The sequence below is a fragment of the Dipodomys spectabilis genome, unplaced genomic scaffold (assembly GCF_019054845.1).
Source record: "Dipodomys spectabilis isolate Male_0828 unplaced genomic scaffold, ASM1905484v1 ptg000242l, whole genome shotgun sequence".
NCBI classification, from domain to species: Eukaryota; Metazoa; Chordata; class Mammalia; order Rodentia; family Heteromyidae; genus Dipodomys; species Dipodomys spectabilis.
In genome coordinates, this window is record NW_024870919.1 from 5,540,287 (window position 1) to 5,558,426 (window position 18,140).

The 18,140-nt window shown below is 39.8% G+C and overlaps 1 pseudogene; it reads right to left on the reverse strand.

Annotated features, from left to right (window-relative positions):
• Nucleotides 1-740: 740 nt before the first annotated feature.
• Nucleotides 741-837, reverse strand: LOC122124756 (annotated as a pseudogene).
• Between the last annotated feature and the right edge of the window lie 17,303 nt (nt 838-18,140).

An 18,140-nucleotide genomic window follows, 5' to 3' on the forward strand; every position in this document is an offset into this window, starting at 1 on the left:
AGCCACAGCTCCACTTCCAGTTTTCTAGTGGTTTATTGGAGAAAAGAGTACCACAGACTTCCCTTTCCAGGCTGGCTTTGAACAATGATTCTCAGATCTCAGCCTCCTGTGTAGCTAGGATTATAGGCATGAGCCACCAGTGCCCGGCAACACCAATATTTTACTGTAAAAATTCATGGATTCCGCGGAATTCTTCCAAATGAATTGCCTGCATTGAATGTCAAAATGTATTCAATAGTTTTTGTATACATGTATAATGATTTCTTCAGAGTTTGTGATTTTTTAATCAGAAATAATTTTAACTTACCTGTTGAAATGAGTAGTACAGAAAGTAAAAATATTTCTGGTGCTTGTCTGAAAAAGTATATTTTAAAATATTCTATATTCTATGTTTGCATAATGTTCATAATTTATTTTATTTTCTCCTAGATATACTTTGAATTCTACATTACTTTATAATATATAGGTTAATTAATGTTTCCTTTCCGATTGCATTCCATATAGAAACAGTTTGATTCTTTATTTTTTCTAGGTCTTTATTTTTCTTTGGGATAAAATGACAATGTTGTCTAATTTGAAGTTTTGTAAATTTTATGCTATGTAAATGCCTTTCTGAGCTGAAGATTTAATACACTGATGTCAAACTAAATTTAATTATATGAATTACGTGTATTGTTACACTTGTAATTTTGTAATCAACCTTTTAATAACTGTTTTTCATTTCTTGCATCTGAAGAATGAAAAATATGGAATACTTCTCAAATTTTCATATTATCCTTTTGCAAGTGCCATGTTAATCTCTGTATTGTAATTTGAGTATACGTGCTGCTGATGCATGTAGTATCCTCTAAATTTAAGTTGTTAATGATGCAATCTTTATACAGGCTTATATCTATGGGTGCCTACTTGTAACAAGGAAACCTTCTTGTTCCTAACAATGCTATCGATCTTATTTCCCTAAAATTCTGTGAATATTGGAAAAATTGTATTGATCAGTCGATTGCTCACATTTGCAAATTTTTTTGTCAATGACTATCAAGTCTTTTTATTTGGAATTTTATCGTACTCTCAATTATTTATAGATAGGTCTAAAGGTGATGGCTTTTTCAAGTACTTATTTATCCAACTGAATTAGCTTTGTGGACCTAATGAATTCAAAGTAAGCATTGCTTAAGAGCTACTTCTAAACTTCTCCAGCTGACATTTTCCCAAATGAGGTGTTACTGGCACAAATGTCTACCTGAGCCTTTACCCTTCTTCCATGTGGGAACAGACCAACCAGAATATCTTACCCTGAAAACGTAAATTGTCTTACTTGAACAAAACTAATCTTGGTTACAAGGGATGATAGAGAGATGAACAGTTCAAACAGAACTGTTCAGACTAGAAGGTATTTTATCAAAATATAATTTTTATTATACCTTCCATTTCAACAGTAACTAAAGCCAAGAAGGTGAAAAAATTGTTCATATGCATGATTACTTAATGTCCTGGATTGTCTACCATCCAACCAGGCAGGAACTTACACTACTGCCTTTTTATCACCAAATATTTTCATAGTTGCAGGAGAAGTCCATATGTTTCTCCTCATTATTAGGCATTAAATTGATAATGTTTTAATCACAGTGTTTCCCCTTGCCTACATGCTGTAAATCTACAAATGGTAAAGCTTTAGGTCTAACTCTATCAAACACTGAGGCAGAGATAATGGAATAATACTTAAAACAGAGTTGCCTTTGATACAGTAACTACAACAGAACAATGCAAAACGTGTGCCTTTTAATTATATTAAATATAGTTATATATTTTATATTTATATGTGCTGATTTTATATTTCACACAATGAAACTTACTAGAATTAGTTGATAATTTGACAAATAAATTGATATTTATTCCAATAAATAGGATTGGAATATAAACAATTAGGTTTAAAATATATATTAGAATATAAAAAGTATCAATGCAATGTCTTTAGTATAAACTTGTAATACATTCTAACTGTTCTGGGTCTTCTGAATTCACATGGTAAAAAAAATGTTTTCCTCTAATCTATAATGAATTTTACTCTGCTGCTCTGTTTATTGTTTTAACTCGCTAGTCCCAAACTTTTTCTCCATATTTCTGAAGCATTCCTACTGATTATGCCCAAATTTTGCTAAGATGCCTAAAGCATATTATTCTTCTGCAGGACCCATGGGTCATAGGATCCCAGGTCCCAGGTACCTGCATCATCAGATAACAAGGGCAAGACTTCTTACCAAGGCCCACGCAACATGTCAACACAAAGTAATTGAAGACCCATCTCAATTTGTCATTTCCTATATTTCAGGGCCCCAATTCCTTGAGATGCAGGAATTAGCAGTAAGCAATTGTGAAATGCAAGGGAACTTAACAATTTTTTATCAGAGAAAGCTATTATTTCTATGACCATTAATCCCAAGATTTATGCCATAAAGTCATCATAGCCTAACAGCTTCCAACTTGTAAGGGGCACTTTAAAATTACTTAATTCACATCATGAATACCTTATCTCTATTTTGACAAAATACTACACCTCTGCTAATGTGACGCCCTCCTTGTTCTGAAAAGAACACCACAATAAACTGAGCTGCATTATTTTTCCACCACTGGTATTCTTGGGATCACAACACGTGCAAATATTATTTATATTTATACTTTTTTAGCTATCATAGATATTCAGGATGCTAAGATAGGAAAATTATGGTTCAAAGCCCACCCAGACAGGAAGGTTTCTTAGAATCTTATCTCCAAAAAATTTCTCCACAAAAGCCAGACTCAAATGGCACTGAGGTTGAAGTGGTAGGGCACGAGCCTTGAACATAAACAGGCTCAGAGACTCTGTCCAGGCCAAGAGTTCAAGCTCTAGGACGAACCAATAAAACAAAATCTAAATTGAAAACAAACCCCAAACCTAGCATTTTTCTCCATGTATACAGAGGCACGTAAATAAGGTAATGGCTTCCTGTGTTACATATAGGTAGAAGAAAGAAGATGTCACACAATTACTCTCTTCATACCATATTAAACCAAACCCTTAAAAATTGTTTTTTCTAAATATATAAATTGTCATCCATTTGTTGGCAACTCTGTGTAGATTATTCCCATTAATATGGTGTACATGACCTGTGGGAATTATCTAGTAACTATGTTCTAATTATAACACTCTTGAAAGAATATCTAGGCAAATAGAATGCCAGAATCATTTGTGAATTTTTCAATTAATCCCTCTCCTTAAAAAGAATTTTGTAGTATCCTATGGAATATGAAATTACAAATAAAACCAAAAAATATATTTTAAACCTAAATTCTAATTTAACAAGGTCTACAAAGTCCTACATTAGACGAACTTTGTTATTTCTCCAGACTTAAGCTTTTGTAATCCTTCAACATTTATTTGGAATCCAACAGAATGATGCTTATTTACTTTTGCAAATTTTTGGATCGGAATCATGAGCTATTTTGCATCTAGGAATGTTCTGTAATGATGAGAGCATTTAAAACGCAAGTGAGGATATATATGAGTTGCATTCATTCTGAAACTTGACTTCTCAAAACATAATGACAAAATTAGCCCAAACTCTGAATTGTGTATTCTTTCTTGTTGTTTGGTTTGTTTTACTGAGACAAAATTATTCTACCTGGTCCAGGGAAGGTATCGTTATGTAATTCCACTATCTAATCTCCTGTCTGAGTGCTAGAATTCCAGGCTTGTATCACATTGCCCTGCCATAGTTTGTTTATTTAATATAGAAACAGACTAGCAATTTTGAACTTCTCCTATGATGTTATCCACTAGACTGATTGCTCAGACTGTTTATGTACTATTTTCAAAGATGTTTTCACATTTGACACAGGATATGAACATTTTCAGATGCACCTGCAAGGTTCCCTGATTCATTCCACCAAGGATCCTATCCCGTTAATAATGATTACTTGACTCTCTTACATCTCTGGTCCCTACCTATGTAATATTCTCAACTTTGGGGGAAAGTTCACTTGAGGACTTTCTAATATTAAAAATTATCACTTGATTCTAGTCGTACTCAGGACGTATTTTCTATTGTTTTCTAACTTTTCTACATATACTGAGAGTTGTTTCATTTGTGTATTTTTGTGTGCACCTATAAGTGCCTCTGTGTGTATATGTATGTTTGTATGTATGTATGCAAAAACCTAAAGCTGTTATTCAGCAATCTTGCTCGTGACTGGTATTCCAGCTTTTGGTTGGTTAATTATATGTAGTGTCTCAAAGCCTATACTGTCCAAGCTGGATGTAAATTGAACTTCCCAGACTCCTTTACATTCTTAGGTTTTATTTTTCCAGGAGTATCAACTTTCAAACTTCAAACACTTTTGTGAGTGTAAAGTCTAACCTGTAGCCCAGATTTTTGACTCAAGAATTCATATAAAGGTAGATGAACATATACATTACATATCCTGAGTGTTCACTGTTAGAAATGTGATCATAAACCAAGTTGTTGTGAGATCTGAGGATTGGGGTTTAAAGCCAGCATGGGTAGGAAAGTCCTGGAGACTCTTTTCTCCAAAAATTACCAGAAAACTGGAAGTGGCACGGTGGCTCAAGTGGAAGAGCACTAGCCTTGAGCTGTGTTTCAGAGGGACAGCGCCCTGTCCCATATTTCAGGTGCCACGAACAATAACAACAACAACAACAACAACAAGAAGAGCAACAAAAGAATATAAGAAAAGGAATGAAAAAGATGTGTGATCTTAGCCACCAGGTTCATTCCTATTATAATTCCTGTTCTCTCAAGATGGACTCTTTTTTTCCAGTTAAGTCTATTCTCCCATATCTGACTTGCATTGGAAACAGAATCATTCTTCCATTCTCCTTTTTGCACATTTACGTTATTAGCAAGCGTGATGTAGAAAGGGAGTGGCCTCATGCTTCATGTTCCACTTAGGAGTAATGCTTTCTCTATTTCACTCCCATAAATCTACATACTGGACTTGGTTTTATTGTTTCAATGTTTTCTTATTTGTAGCGTCTTCTATATTGTATTGAACACTTATACATAAACAAAGAACTTCTTTTTCTCCTATAATTGCTTTTGTTTCTCTTACTGTTAACTCATGTACACTTGGGAAATTAATGCACAGCACATAGACTCACAATAAAAGATCTGAGAACCTTCTTCCCATTTAAAATTCACCTTAATTTACAAAGCACATAAGAAGTTTGAACAAAATGTTCTCATGGATAATGTATTTATAAGCAACTTAAATTTCATTTCTCTTTACTAAGTTGTCTCTGAAACACGTGTTACCTCATGTCCAAAAGTGTCTTTGTGCTATTTCAATGAAGCCAGAAAACATTCATTTTTTTTCTGGAGCAGCACCATAAATTGTTACTGGAAGTAAATGTTAATGGATGTGGAAACTGATCCCAGGAGAGGAATTGAACATAGAGAAATGACAAAGTTGAAGTTAACTATTGCTTTCTTTTTTGCTGTATAATAAAAGAATCCTAGGCTGGAAGGAAACTCTGTCCCTGACTTTTTTGAGTGTGTCCTTTACTCATATAAACCTCCTCTGTAAACTTCTGTCTGAGAGTATTACAAAAGGAAACAATATACCATTTGAAGGCCAGCATAGAGCAAAAGGAAGTAACTTTGTTTTAAAAGTGTTCTACTGTAAAGAAGCAAAGATATGGACATTTTAAGTGTCTTATGGATGGATGTTTCACTCCTGAGATGATTCTCTTGTTGCAGGAATCAGTTATCAATTCCTTTAGTCTGGTCCTGAGTTTTCCATAGCAATAAGGATTTCAAAATAGCAGGATCCAGTGAGTACGATCAGCAAAAGCAGCCTCATCTCAGACAACCATTATTTTAAGGAGAGTCCCAAAGAAATACCCAGGGTTTGTTTTGTTTGCTTGTTTGTTTAGTTTGTGCTGGTTCTGGGGCTTGAACTTAGAGACTTGCCCCTGTCCCTGAAGAGTTGTCTTTCTTTCCCACCTGGCCCAACGCTAGTACTCCACTACTTGAGCCAAAAGTCCACTTCTGTCTTTTTTGGTGTTTAATTACAGATAAGAGTTTGACAGACTCTCTTGCCTGGGTTGGCTTTGAACTAACACAGTAAGAAAACTAAGTGATATCAATTGTATGTACTTCTCTTTTGAACCAAAAAATATTAGATGAAGTTTATTATAAAGCTAATATTGACAATTTTTAAAGAAAAGAATATGTTTAGCAAAAAACCATAACAAATAACTCAGCAAAAGTAGGTGCACCACTAAATCATTTGGGACGATTACTATTGACTTCATCATTCCTTTGGGGGAGACTTAAAGCCATATTTGCACTTTTTTGTTGGTTGTGGGGATTGAACATTGATCCAGGGCACGGTCTCTCAGCTCTTCAGCACAAATTGAGCACTCTACCACTTTAGCTACAGCACCACTTCCGGATTTCTGGACTTAATTGAAGATAAGTGTTTCATGGACTTTCCTGACCAGGCTGGCTTTGAAACACAATCCTCTGGTCTCAACCTCCTGAGTAGCTAGGATTACAGGCATGAGCCACCAGCACCCGGCTCATATTTGCATTCATATGCATTTTATGTCACTATGTAGACAAAGAATGAAAGAAATCTGAACCAAATGTTGTGACAGCTTTTCAGAATAATTGAGGTAGCAATAAATATGCCCCCTTTTTCCATTTTGTTACATTAATGACTCATGAGCTATTGGACTCTTAAATTAACATCCTCTTTCCTCTTTGTAGGTGTATTTAGTATCAGGAAATGTTCATAAAGAAATATAGAAAGACATATTTTTAGAAAGCAAAGGAGATCAGGTATAAAAGAACAGCATAGAAGGAGATACATTTATCACCCAGAGATTAAGAACTAGCATAGGAAATTTTGAATGCTAAAGGCAATGAGGCATATGCTTAGTTGATAACTCGTTCTTCAATAACCAAAAATGGTTCCCTAGAACGGTTTTTGCTATACCTTAGTTACTATCATTTTTTCATTCCATCTGGAGTTATTCTTTCACTTTTGTCACAACTGATAATTAGCCTCTGCTTTATTGGTGCGATGACTGGCCAAAACAGTTTCCAGATCTCACTTAGACTACCCTTCTCATTGTGATTAGCAGTGACCCTACTCAAAGCTTGGAATCTTTGAATTTCCAGAATTAATCTTCACCTGACATCTAAGCACATTCCTGGCATTAATTGCTGTGACCTAATGAACAAAACATTTTTTCAACACAGTATCCTAACATAGGTAAAGTACATGAATTAGGGACTATTGTCAGGTATCAGTATGGAAAGAGCAATTATATATTCCAGGTATGGGTTCTGTATTTTGCATTTACTAATTAAATGTTCATTGTTGTTGTTTTGCTGTTGTTGTTTTGGCAGTCCTGGGGCTGAAACTCAGCACTTGGGAATTACTCCCCAGCTTTTTTTTTCCTCAAGGCTAACCCTCCACCAGTTGAGGCACAGGACCACTTCCAGTGTTTCCTTTTCAATTTTGGGTGCTGAGGAATTGAACCCAGGGTTTCATTCATGCTAGGCCATCACCGTATTATGAAGCCACATTCCCAGAACCCTAAATGACTTTCTTAAGATGGCATTATATTTTCATTCTGTAAGTATGTGTCATAATTTTAGCCAGAATTTTCTAGAAAAGAGCATTGAACACAGTACTCAGTCCAGTAAGGCTAGATGGACAATGGATAACTGTCACAGTGTAGCCAGGATACAGAAGGACTTACCTCATGGAGCTGGTACAACAGACTGAGCGAGACAGCTTCTGACCCAAAGCCTACCTCCAGAATGAGAGGGCCATCTTGGTTCCAACCACATGGGGATGCTGGGCCACCTCCTCTAGCACCCATTGAATCAGTTCCTGAGAGAGAAAGAGGAAGAAAGACGGTCAGAATTACACTTAAGCCAGGTGACGGTGGTTCAGGCCTATAATCCTAAGTACAATGGAGGCTGAGATATGAAGATGATGGTTTATAGCCAGCCCAGGCATGAACAACTGTGAGACAATTATCTCCAAAGAACCACCTGAAAACTGGAAGTGGTGCTGTGACTAAAGTGGTAGAGTGCTAGCTTTTAGCTGAGTAGCTCGGGGAGCTGCCCCAGGCCCAAAGTTGAAGCCCCATGACTGAAAAGAAGTGGACTTCCCACCACAAGAAGTGGACTGAATAGCACCCATTGTCCTAGGGACCATAGCAGAGAACTCAGGCTGAGCTTCCTGTCAGCTGGGCGTCATTAGTAGGTCACCCGGCTTCTCTGTGCCTCAGTTTCCCCAGCTTCAAAACTGAACAAAGTGAAGAATCCCGTTACTCATGGAGATAGGCAATAATCCCATACCTGTTGCACCATTAATTACACACACCATCTGAGATCTTTCCGGTTATCTTCCTTTCATATGCTCACAGAATTGCCAAGAACAGTATCAGATTGACCCTCCCTCTGTGCCTGTCCCTGCTGCAGAGATCCCTCTGTATTCATCCTTTGTTTCCTTACAACTGTCCCATGAGTAGATTAAATTACAATGGTTGAGGCCCAACCCAGAGCTTCACCTCTGGTCAAGAATCGGCTGCCGTGGACTGAGTTTGGGACAATCCATCTAAACCAATGACTGAGCATGGTGCTACATATCCACCATCCAAACTACAGAAGACCGGGCCTAGTGGCTCATGCCTGTCACAGATAGGAGGACCATGATCCAGCCCAGGCTGAGCATATATTAATTCTCCATCTCAGAAATGCCCAAGACAAAAAAGCTTGACTTGCATGGTAGAAGATCTGACTGGCAAGCCTAAGGCCTTGAGGTCAAACCCTAATTTAGCAAAAAGAACCAGAGTTCCAGTGCCAGAGGCTCATACCTATAATCCTAGGTACTCAGGAGGCTGAGATCTGAAGATCACAGCTCAAGATTTAAAATAGGTTTGGCCTCGCCCATCAGGCGTCATGATGAGAAGACCCAGAGTCTGACCTATGCTGTTGTGCTCCATGCTGGCAGAACTCATAGCCTTACTAAGTGTTGGTCATACTCTCTGTCCCCTTGAGAAGCCATCCCCTGCAGGCCGCACTCCCAGGTCCTCCCAAGCTCCCACTGCCACCATCCAGGCCCAAGGGAGTACACAGCTCCATTGCACACAGATCCCTTGTTCTTGTAATTTTACAGTGCTGTGTCCCCTTCAAGCCTCTCACCCTTCCAGGCCCCCAGACCTCAGCTGTGAAGCCCATACATAGATAGCAGGTAGCAGGTAGAAGTTACCAAAGCATTCAGCCTCCTTGTTACAACCCACTTCTACACACAAACACACACACACACACACACACACACACACACACACATCCAGACCGGTGGCAGATGACTCATCCATGCAGCACCTGCAATTTGCCAACTGATCACTCACCTGAGAACAGTCAGGCTGTACAAAGAAAAAGATGATCTGTCTCTCTGTCTGTCTCTCTCTGTCTCTCTCTGTCTGTCTTCAGGTGAAAGGTTGGCTGAACACGGAAGACAAGGGCTCACACAGCAAGGGTTTCTATCTTCTGCATCCAACACCTCCCATCCCCAGAAAAAAAGGAAAAGACCCCAGAAGGCAGGTGTAGACATGGTGCTCCACACCTCTGACTAAAGCCACCGGGTTCCCACCAGGGAGAGGAAGGGTGCCGATGTGTGGCTGTGTGGCTCCCACTGCTCCAGGCCAGGGGATCTGTGGCGCCCACTCCTCACCCCATCCTGCATCTCCCCGTTTCCTGGGACACTAGCCGCTGGGGATGGAGGTGGGATCCTCGGGTCAACACCCACCCCCACCCCTGGGGCACATTTGTGCCAGGGCCTGGGCTAGACTGTGGGGCACAGGGGAGGCAGGGTCCAGGTTGGAGGGGAGGGGATATGGGGTCACAGGGTACGGGGCTGTGTGGCAGCCACTCACATATGTTGCTGGCAGAAGCTATTGGCAGCTGCTCCAGGTGGGGCAAGCAGCAATGGCAGAGGCATGACAGACACTCAAGCCCTGAGCAGAGGACAGGGGAGCCAGGATCAGCTCAGACCCCAAGCTGGTTCGTGGCACACCATTGTACCATTGCCTGAGGAAACCATGGGTCTGAGCCCTCAGCACCAGGTTTGAAATGCTGCTCCATGTGAAGGGGGGAGAGGGCCGGGGCTCAGGCAGGTACATGGTGGGCCTGAGGAAGGCCTCTCCTCCTAGGCCTCAAGTCTCTTGCTCACCACTCAGCCACCTCTACCTTCCTCAACTGCTGGTAGTGATGTTAACAAACGGAGGGAATCAAGGTGCTACTTGGCAACATGGAATGTGGGCGTGGCCACAATTCTTGTATCCCATTGGTCAGAAAGAACCATGAAACAATGGGGGTGTGGCTGGAATCCTGTGATGTAGGCAGAATGGGCGGAGTCAAAATGATGGCAGCCCCTTTCCCAGGGAACTCTGTCCAATCCAGTTGGGGACAAGAGGGTGACCTGCTTTAGCCTGATGACTGCACAGATTGTTGTGTATGTCTGTTTGTTCCCAGACCTTGAACTCAGGATCTGGGCACAATCTGTGAATTGCTTTTGATCAAGTCTAGCTCTCGACCTCTGGAACCACACTGCTTTACTTCTGGCTTTGTTGGCACAAGTTAGACAGGACTTTCCTCCCTAGGGTGACTTTGACCATGATTCTTCTTTCACAGCCTTGTAAGTTTTAAGGAAGACTGCTGAGAGCCACTGATGCCTGGCTAATCATTGGTTTTGCTGATGTTCCTGGACAGACCTGTGAGTTCCCTGTCCTCAGGTTTAAGTGGTAGGAGCTGGAGCCCACAGTTTGAATCCTGGTCCTGCCACCAACAAATGGCAGGAGATCCTATGGAACTCATTCCTATTCATGTGATTACCAAAGGAATGTGATGTATGTCATGATTAAATGGGCAGTACTTGAATGACTTGAGGATAAAATTATACACAATTACAGTATAAGACACTGGTCAGTATTAATTAATACTTTATGAAGCATTTAAACAATCACATTCATTAAATGGAGGCCAAATGGAATACCTACGAATTGGGCATCACATAGCATGGTCTAGGTAACCCTGCTGTTGCACTGTGTGGGAAGGGGAAGCTTGCCTACTTGAATTCAAGAAATTCAAGTCTGTTCCTTAGGCCTGAAATCGATGCCCACCAGTAGAAAACATCCTATTTGTGCACATTTTAAATATATGATTTATATTTATATACATACGTTGATTCCATATTGCATTCAGTGTAGTTATTTATTTTATTTTTTGTTTTATTCATGTATTGACTACTCATTTTATTGACTATTATGACACATAGAACAGTGGTTACATTGATTACATAGGATAAAGGTTTGCATATGTATTGCACATCCTTCCTGACACCCAGAACTTTCACAGAAATGGAAAACATGTGTCACCATCAGCTTCTTAGTACACGATTCATTTTTTGGGAGTGCTGGCATCTGAACTCACAGCCTACAAGGCCCAATTCATGAATGGGTGAGTGTCAGCCTGCCATCCTGGGGCAAATTGAGCTGACAGGCAGTTCCAAGTACCTGAGATCGAGCCCCAGCGGTTGACAAAATAAGCACAGATTGACGTGCAGATGGTAGTGCACAAATAAATATATATCGTTATAGAGTGTCAGAGATGTCTATACATTATTCAGTTATATAGGCTACACTCCTACCAATTCTTAGGTATTTATAATGCCTCCATGTAATTAATGTTATTGTTTGCATTTTTAACAAACTATTAAGTAAATCAATCAATATCCTGAAATTATTGCATTCTGTAACAGTATTCTTTTAATGCTTCATAAATATTAAATAAAATCAGTCTCCTGAAATGATGCTGTCTAATTTTATAGGAGCATCATACACCATCAACTCATTCAACTGTGACACTGATAATATTACCTTGTTATTCCCATGGATGGGAACGAGTCTCTTAATATCTTCTGCCATTGATTGGTGTCAGGACTGGGATTCGAAATCAAGGCCTACATTGTCATGTGGACCTATGACTTCTTCAATAGCCTGACAACCTTCAGCAATGCAAGGTGAAGTGCCCTTTGCAACAGTGTCATTCAAACCCAGGAGGGTCACCGTGCAAAGGAAGAAAACATAAAAAGGCCATCTCGCTGCATTTTTTTCTGTACATTTTTGCCACAAAAGGCCTGGGGGTCTAGAATCGCAGGATCTACTGTGGGTCCAGTGGCCGCACCTCAACATAGGGTGATCGAAGCTGAGGCAGAGTTACCACAACCTGAGTTCAAGCTCCCTGCAGAGCAAAAAATAATTGAAAGAGATTAGCTTCCTGGCTTGCAATTCACCCCCTTTATTCTGCCAGGCTTTGGATTTGAACTCTGGGTATATCTGCAGCACTGTGGAAGAAGTGGAAGCTCACTGTACTTGAACATAAGAAAGTCAGGCATGTACTCTAAGCCAAAATTCAAGCCCAAGCCTTGGAAAACATACTATTTATATACATTGTAAATACAGGATTTGTACTTACCTATGGATGTTCAGTCCATACATGTTTGGTGTGGTTGTTCCTTGTACTTTTTGTTTTATTCGTTTATTTACCATTGATTTTACTATGATGACACCCATTCCCTTTATTACATTGATGACATCCTATTACATGTAATCTAAATTTGTAGACGTGTTCTCCATCATGCCTGACACCAGGACTCTCAGAGAAAAGGAAAAAAAGTTTAACACTTGGCTTCTTACTGCATGATCCAATTGTTGGGAGTGCTGGAATCTGAACTTAGGGCTTAGCAGGACCAATTGGTGAATAGTTCAATGTGATCGCAGCAGCCTGTGAGCAACAACGGAGTTAGGCCATTCCCAGGATCTGACATTGATCCCCAGGATGTGCTACGATAGTCATAAATTAATAATTTAAACATAGGATCTATATTTACATATATGTATGGACAGCATCTTTCCTTTGGAGTACTTTTTGTCCTGCTTTTCTGTGTTATGTAAGTATTGTGTATTTTACTGAGTAAGGTAACAAATATAACAACCTATTGCCCTGGCTATAGGGTTTCCTATGCATTCTCCATCCAAGCTGAGACCCAGGACTTTCACAGGACAGGAAAAAAGGTGAATCGATGGGTTTCTCACATCAGGATTCATCTTTTGTCAGTGTTGGTATTTGAACTCAGAGCCTATCAGGCCCAATTGAGGAAAGGGTCAAGGTGAGGACACCAGCCTGTGAGCAACGAAGGAGATAGGCCATTCCCAGGAACTGACATCGAGTCCCAGGGAGGTCCAGATAGTCATAAATTCATAATTTAAGCATAGGTTCTATATTTACGTACATGTGTGGACAGCATCTTGCATTGTTGTGTATTTTACTGAGTATGGTGACAGGTATAACTGTGCTGACATGGATGACAACCTGTTCCTAAAGTTATAGGGTTGCCTATGCATTCTACATCCTAGTGGAAGACCAGGACTTACACAGGAGAGGAAAACATGTTCAACGACTGGCTTCTGACAAGAGAATGAATCTTTTGTCAGTGCTGGGATTTGAACTGAGGTCTGGGTAGCATTGTTGCACTTTGGGGTAAGGGAAATCTCACCATCCTTGAAGACTAGAATGTCAGGTCTGGATCAAGGCCTGATTTGAAGCCCCAGCAGTGGACAAAATAACAAGCAGGACTTTTTTAGACATAGGATCTCCCTTTACCTACAAGTGTGGTATGCATCTTGCATTCAGTGTAGTTATTCTTTCTATTTTGTGTCTTATTCATGGATGTATTGTGTATTTTATTGAGTATGGTGATAGATATAACTATGCTGACATGGATAACAACCTATTCGAATGTCTATAGAGTTGTCTATACAGAATACTCCATCCTCGCTGAGACCCAGGACTTTCACAGGAGAGGAAAACAGGTGGATTGTTTGGCTTCTCAAATCAAGATGAATCTTTTGGTAGTGCTGGGATTTGAACTCAAGGCCTAGCAGGCCCAATTGGTGAATGGGTCATGGTGAACACACCAACCTGTGAGGCACTAAAGAGGTAGGCAGTTCCTAGGACCTGAAATGAAGCCCTGGTGGGGGCCAATATAGTCATAAATTCATCATTTAAACACAGGATCTATATTTCCATACATGTATGGGCAGCATCTTGCATTCTGTGTAGTCATTCTCTTTACTTTTTGTCTTATTCATTGATGTATTGTGTATTTTCTTGAGTATAGGATGACAGATATAACTGTGGTGACCTGGATGACAACCTATTCACATGAGTAGAGAGTTGCTTATGCATTCTCCATCCTAGCTAAGACGCAGGACTTGCACAGCACAGGAAAACTGGAGCAATGACTGGCTTCTCACATCAGGGTGAATTTTGTCAGTGCTGGGATTTGAACTTTGGGCCTAGAAGGCCCAACTGCCCAATGGGTCCACATGATCACACCAGATTGTGAGCCACTAAAGAGCTGGTCGGTTCCCAGGAACAGAGATCAAGCACCAGGGAGGCCACAATTGTCCTGAATGCATCATTTAAACATGGGATGTATATTCAAATCCGTGTGTGGACTGCATTGTGCATTTAGTGTGGTCATTTTATTTTGTATGCTATTCATGGATGTATTGTGTATTTTCTTCAGTATATGATGACAGGTATAACTGGCCTCACAGGATAACAACCTATTCCCATGGCCACAGTGTGGCCCATGCATTCTTCATCCTAGCTGAGACCCAGGACTTGCACAGGAAAGGAACACAGGTGCAACAATTGGCTTCTGACATCAGGATGAATATTTTGGCACTGCTGGGATCTTAACTCGGGGACCAGCAGACCCCATTGACGAATGGGTCCATGTGAGCACACCAGCCTGTGAGCCACTAAGGAGGAAGGCCGTTCCCAGAACCTGAGTTGGACTCACAGGTGGAGGTGTGGGGGAAGGGCACACAGCAGTCATCCATTCATAAGTTGAAAGTAGTATGCAAATAAGTAGACATTTGTATAGAGTAGGAGAGATGATAACCTGTGATGGAATCCAATCTACCATGTGTCTACTGATTCTTGGATCTTTCCAGATGCCTTCATTTCATGACTGTGATGATTATTGTCATGCTTAATCAGCACTGCTTTACAAATAAGCGATGCTCCATGAGTCTTGCCTATCATTTCCTAGTCACTTCATGCATGAACTACTCATTCGATGAGATCAATCACATTCCATGATTTTTCCTGTTTCAGAAACCCATTATCTCAGGATTTCCCGCCATTGCTTTCTCATTGGGGTGGGCTGAATTCAAGCCTAAGGCATGGAAAACATACTCCTTATATATATTTTAAAGATAGGATTTATACCTCTATACAGATGTTCAGTAGATACCTTGTTTGGTGTGGTAGGATTTACACTTCCATACAGATGTTCAGTCCATATCACATTTAGTGTGGTTATTCATGTTATTTGTTTTTTTATTCATTTATTTATGATTTATTTTATTGACTTTGGTGATACCTATACCATTTATTACATTGTTTACATCAAATCACATAACATCTAGATTTGTAGATGTGTTCTCCATCATGCCTGACATCCTAGACTCTCCCAGAAAAGGAAAACATGTGTCACAATCGGCTTTTAACTCAAAGATTAAATTTTTGGCAGTTTTGGGATCTGAACTCAGGTCCTAGCAGGCCCAATTCATGATTGGGTGAGTGTGGGAACAGAAGCCTCTAGCCAATGAAGCTGTCATGTGGTTCCCAGGCACTGAGATCAAGCCCCAAGTTTGGCCAAAACAGCAATACATGGATAGGCAGAGGGTGGTATACAAATAAATATATATTGTTAAAGAGTTCCAGAGCTGTTTATCTATGACTGGATGACATCTACTACGTTCCTACCAACTCTTAGGTATTTATATATCTCCATTGAAACAATATTATTCTTTTCATGCTTAATAAACTATTAATTAAGGTTAATCAGCATGCTAGGATTATTGCATCCAATTTTAGATTAGACAAATGCATGTACTACTCTTTCAATCTGTATTCATATGCATAGGAACGAGTCTCTTGTGATCTCCTGCCATTGGTAAGTGTAAGGATTAGGATTTGAACCCAGGGCCTATGTTGATATGTTGGCTTATGGTTTCCCTGATAACCTGCCAGCCATCTGCAATGGCAGGCCAGGTCCACTTTGAAACCATGTCATTCAGACCCAGGATGGTCACTATGCACAGAAAAAATTGTAAAACCCTGAGCCCTCTACAGCTCCCCACTTTTTGTGCTGTTCTGCTTTTTTTTCTTCCTGCAAGCCCACTGGGCCTAGGGTCCCAGGATCAGCTTTGGGTCCCGAGGCTGCACCCCAGCCTAGGGAGAGTGCAGCTGAGTCAGAGTTGCCATGACCTGAGTTCAAGCCCCGTGGTTGGCAAAATTAATGAACTAATTAATTCATTAATTAACTAACTAAATTGAAATAATAAAGCTCCTTGGTTTGGAATTTCTGCCAGTTTTCTTTTCTAGCCTGGGACTTGAACTCAGAGTCTTGATGAATCCATAGCAATGTGACAGAAGGTGCAGAGTTGCCAATACTTGAGTTCAAATCCCATGCCATGCCAAAAATAAATAAGTCACTGCCCTCAGCAGGGAAGTTAGTTATGAAGATGGGAGGGAAGGGATGATAGGGGAAAAACAAACAAGGAGGCAACAATGTTCAATAGGAAATGTACTCATTAGTTTGCTCATGTAACTGTGACCCCTCTGTACAATATTTTTACAGTAAAAAACGCACAAAAAATTATGTACTCCTCAAGAAGCACTTTGGTGGTAAGGGATGGATGTCTGAATAGCTGTACAAAATTATACACTGATTTTTTTCAGTGTTCAGTATGGAACTGAATAAACATATCTGTTTCTATTACAAATGTTAAGTCACAGTCTTGGAACTGGGGCCAGTATTTCTGCCATTGCTGGGATTTGAGCTCAATGTCCAAGTAACTCTTTTGGACCTTGTGTGAAGGCTAAGCTGCCTGTCTTTGAGGAAAAGATTTTCAAGCTAGAGTTCCCAGGGCATGACTTAAGGCCCTGCAATGGAGAAAATATTTGTATATATGTGTAATATAAGATATATAGCTACATATGTATGTTTATTTCATATTATGATTATTATTATTGATTTTGTATTTAATTTTTATTTTATTCATTTTATTGTTTATTGTATTTAGTATTATTATACACATAATATTTATTATGTTGTGTCCATATATTATAAAATTATACACAATAATTCAGTACATTGACTCATTTTCATTAATACTTTATTAAATGTTGAAACATGATACATAATTAAATGGAGGCATTTGTCAAGTCATCACATGGTTAGATTCTGTCCCCAGTATGAGCTTTGTCTTATTTATCTTTGGACAACTGCCTATAGGGATTTTTTTATATGATTTATACTCAGAAGCCTATTCTTGTGGATAGGCAAGTTGAGGGATAAAATCGTAAGGTTAGGGCCGGGAATGTGGCTTAGTGGTAGAGAGCTTGCTCAGCATGCATGAAAGCCATGGTTTGAATCCTCAGTGCCACATACTCAGAAAAAGCCAGAAGCTGTGGTGTGGCTCAAGTGGTAGAGTGCTATCCTTGATAAAAAGAAGCTCAAAGATAGTACCCAGGCCCTAATTTCACGCCCCAGGTCTGGCAAAAACAATACACCAGATTCCAGTGGCTATGGAAACCTACTTTCTCAGGAGGCTTAGATCTGAAGATCGCAGTTTGAAGACAGCCTAGGGAAGGAAAGCCTGTTGGACTCTTACCTCCAATGAACCATCAAAAAACCCCATGTGGCACTGTGGGTCAAGTGGTAGAGTGTTTGCCTTGAGTTGAGGGGTTAAGGGACAGTGCCCAGGCTTCAGTTTGAGACACACAACTGGAAAAGAACGAGGGATAATCAAAGTAATTTTCCTATTTGCTATTTATGAGAATATTTTTTGGAAAATGAATGCTGATGTAAACCAGAATTGGAGTCAGACCTCAAAGTTCAAGTGTAGCACATCCGTAAGCCTTGCCTTTCAGATTCTATTATTATAAACTTGTGTCCTACAAGGTTCTGAACGGCCCATT